The 4,456-nt window shown below is 35.6% G+C and overlaps 1 pseudogene; it reads left to right on the plus strand.

Annotated features, from left to right (window-relative positions):
* Nucleotides 1-1,703: 1,703 nt before the first annotated feature.
* On the plus strand, nt 1,704-3,882 carry LOC143269752 (glyceraldehyde-3-phosphate dehydrogenase pseudogene; annotated as a pseudogene).
* The last annotated feature ends 574 nt before the right edge of the window (nt 3,883-4,456 follow it).

A 4,456-nucleotide genomic window follows, 5' to 3' on the forward strand; every position in this document is an offset into this window, starting at 1 on the left:
GGCTGGACCATCTCAGCTAGCCACCTTGAAATTGTCCTGAGTAGTTTGGAGTCCAAAGCCTATCTTTGGGTGGTGTTTGTTGGCTTAGTGGTGTTACCACAATCCAGGTGGATTCATTGTTCTGGGGCCTCATCCTCCTCTTGGAGACTTCAAAGGTCACTGTTAGGTATGGTTATGGGTCACTGTGCAAAACTTAAACATTTTAAATGTCATATGCAGCAGATCTCAGAGGTTAAAGGACCATAGTTTGTTATGTACATCTAGAGTACAAAAACTTACTTTCTAGTTACCTGGTAGAGACTCAAACCTGAAATCATGAACAAGAAGCTATATGAAGACTTTTTCTAGAATTAGCACACTATATCACTATTAATATCATGACAAAAGTTTAAAATATATACATATTAATTTTATAAATATCAACGTAATATCTGTCATTTGGGAGTTGTTCCTGTAAGGTGATAGGATAAATTAAGAATAGTTGTTTCATAATCTTTGGCTGTTCCTCTCTAATTTTGTAATGTAATGGTGAGGTTTGTTCTCCTTTAAATTCCTCTGTCTTCATCTGAATATCTCTATTATCTGTATAAGTAACTTTTTCTAAGACTTGTCAGTCAAAATGCCAATAATTTCTCTAGTAACTTTTTCTAAGGGCTGTATCTTGGCACTCATATCAACCAATATTTTTAGGGAAAAAACAAGAATTATCAAAATGATAGTTGACATTATATCAATCCCAGCTAAATTGATTATCCCTTCATTTAATTTTTGAGTTTTTAAACCACCTATTGTGTAATCACACACATATAGAAGAACAACATCACCTGTCTTTAGAATCTCCTGCAGGATAGTTTTGATGCTCTAAAATCATCTTATATTCTCTCATTTCCTGCATTTGCTCTTGATAATTACTATTTTCTCTCACTGTAGATTTATGTCTTCCAATGCTTTGTTTTATTGCTTTGAACCAGCATGTGTCTCTATTAGACTAACTTTATTCAAATTTCATTTAGGCCCCTTCCATGTATTCTCATAGTGGGCCATTCATTAATATGATGATTAATGATTCACTTTATATGGATATTCCACTCTTTCCTTATTCATTTACCTACAAAGAATATTTTGTATACTTCTAGATGTGGCAAAGAGTTAGTATTGCAAGCTATTGTTTATATTTCTTCTGAGGTGCTAGTGATTGATTCTGGGGCCTTACAAGTGCTATGTAAGTGCTCTGTCATGAGCTTTAGCTGAGATGCTTCTGTAAAAATATATATGGGGTGTGGTTTTTATTAATTTTATGAATTCTAAATAACTTAGCTATTTTGTTTCATGATAAGCCTCTTTTTGTACTTTTAGGAATTTTTGCCTGGATTTATAAGATCCTAAGTAGATTATTTTTATATCACCCACAGTATATGAGCATCCCTGCTGTTTCTTCTTAGCAGAAGTTGGTGCCATCAGTGTTTTTATATTGTAGTGGATGGATGTTTTTATATTTTATATTATAATCTAATATATATTCTAGCATCTCATTGTGTTCCTTTTTAATTTCCACTTTTAATGGATAGCATAAATACTTCCCCATACATATTTTACATCTGTATACCTTCTTTTTAAAAAGATTAATTAAAATTGTATTTGGGTTGTGCAAGTGAGTGAAAGCACCTGCAGTGGAGAGAAGAGGGCCTGAAATTACTCTCAAGATGGAGTTACAGGTTGTTGTGCATTGCTTTACACACTTGGAAATGAACAAAGGTACTTTGCAAGAGTACAGTAAACACTTTCAACACTGAGCCATCTCTCCAACCTAATATTTGAGACCATACCCCCAATATCCTGAGGACCATCCTCTAGCTTCGCCTGTTAAAACACAAACAAAATTTTCCAAAACCCACCACCCTGAAAAGAAAGCATCAATCACATGAGCCCTGGGGAAGGAGAGTGTTTGCTGACATCCAAATAATGCTATTCTACCTACAACTCCCTAAAGATGATGTTCTTGTTCTTTTTTAACTGAAATCACATTTAAAAAATTATAAGTAGCATAAAATAATTGTAGCTTTAAGAACAAAGAGGGAAATAATAGAAAATGAGACTGAATATGTGATGTGACAACTTACTACATAAGAAGATAAAGACGAGAGTTCATGACAGAGAGTGAGGAACAATAATGTGTTCCATGTGGAGAATTCTGCCTTTCCTTGGGAAAATATTAAAATCCATTTCATATGGACAGGTTAGCAAAAAAAAAACAAGTTTGAATTCAGAGATATTAATGATAAAAGTAATTAGATGGTGAGGTTAGGATATGATGGTATTCCAAGAATGTAATTCAGAGAGATTATTTCTGTTATTGTTAATGTTTAAATAAAAAGTATGTATTGCAGATACTATTTCACTCTCATCAGCTTAACAAATTTAAATGGAAAGTATTTATCAACACAGACATAAGAAAATAATGCAACCTCAAAATACACTTGTAACACATAGTGTAAATGGTCTTACAATAAAAAAAAAACAGAGCCAGATATTGGGGTAAAAGCTGAGAGATCAAAGGAATAGAACAAGACACAGCCACAAGTTCTTACCACTAGGAAAACCTCAGCCCAAGAGAGAGCTACTTCCTGTATACTCATGCCTATATACCTTTCTGTGCCCTGCCATCTTACTTCCTCTTTCTGCCAAGCTCTGTCACTTCCTGTCTGTCTATACAGACCCTGCAGATCTCTATGGTTAATTAGTGCTGGGATTAAAGGCATGTGCCACCACACCTAGCTCTGTTTCCAGTGTGGTCTTGAACTCACAGAGATCTGGATGGATCTCTGCCTCCTGAATTCTAAGATTAAAGGCATGTGCTACCACTGCCTGACCTCTATGTAAAATGTAGTAGCTGGCTTTTTCCTCTGATCCTTAGGCAAGCTTAATTTGTTAAAGTACAAATAAAATATCATCACATACAGGTGGTTATGTAAGTAGCTAGTGTTACTGTGATAGTTGTAGTAACAACTTTTGCAGCTGTTCAGTTTGATGATACTTGGAGAGTTGGAAATATTCATATATAGCTTTATAAAAGGTGTCTGCTGATACCCCCATGTTTGTGATGGATGTAGATTATGAGAAGTATGACAATTCACTCAAGATTGTCAGCAATTATTCTTGCAGCATCACCTTCTTGGTCCCTCTGACCAAAGTCATCTATGATAATTTTGGCATTAGGGAAGGACTCATGATGAAAGTCCAAGACATCACTGCCACTCAGAAAACTGATTGGTCCTTCTATAAAGCTGTGGGGTGATGGCCTAGAACATCATTTCTGCATCCACTGGTGCTTCCAAGGCTATGGGCAAGGTCATCCCAGAGCTCAACCAGAAGCTCACTTACATGCCATTCTTTCTATCCACAATGTGTCTGACATGGCTCTGACATGTCACCTGAAGGAAGCTGCCAAGTATGTGATGACATCAAGAAGATGGTGATGCAAGCATCCAAGGGCACTTTAAGGACATTCCAGGCTAAACTGAGAACCAGGATGTCTTCTGCAACTTTAACAGTAATACCTACTCTTCCATCTATGATACTAGGGCTGGCAGTGCTCTCAATGTCAACTTTGTAAAGGTCATTTGCTGTTATGATAATGAATACAGCTATAGGAATAGGGCAGTGGACCTCATGGCCTACATAGCCTCCAAGGACCAAGATGCCCTGAACTACCCACCCCAGAAAGAACTCAAGAACCAGAGAAGTCCTGGATTAGGAAGAAGTTCCTGTACCAACTCAGCCCCCAACACTGTTTCTATCCCAGAATCCCAGAAGAAAGGGAAGGGCTTACAGATCCCTACTCTCTTGAATACCATCAATAAACTTCACCCACAAAAAGTGTAGTATTTATTATTTATTGTAAATAATTATGAACAGTTGAATAAGCCTAACTATCAAGGAATAAGAAAATGGATACATAAATTTGATATTTATTCAATAAAACACAAAGAGCAATTAAAACCATAAACTATACTTTCATATATGGTTAAGAATACAAATATAAATATACTGTTAAGCATGAAAGAATATTACAGGACATTACAGATAAGGCAATATAAACTTGTCACTTCCTTAATATTTTTATTTAAAACAATTTTTTAATTTAAATATATTTGATTATTAATTATTAAATTAAATATATTTGATAACTCTCCCCAAGTCCTTCCAGATGCTCTCCTGCTCCCTATCCACTCTCAAGTTCTTTCTCCAAAAACAAACAAAATCAAAGAAACAACAACAAAACCCTCTGAAACCAAGAAACAAAAGTTTATCTTCAGTGTGGCCATGAAGGGTGTTGACTTGAAAAAGGATCAATTTATTGTTTAATAACAGAGCCTTAGAATGCCAGTTCATAATGCGTGGTGTTCCTACCTGTGCTGGGAGTGCAATCAGAGAAAAGCACTTACTTAGGGGGATA

The sequence above is a fragment of the Peromyscus maniculatus genome, chromosome 1 (assembly GCF_049852395.1).
Source record: "Peromyscus maniculatus bairdii isolate BWxNUB_F1_BW_parent chromosome 1, HU_Pman_BW_mat_3.1, whole genome shotgun sequence".
NCBI lineage: Eukaryota > Metazoa > Chordata > Mammalia > Rodentia > Cricetidae > Peromyscus > Peromyscus maniculatus.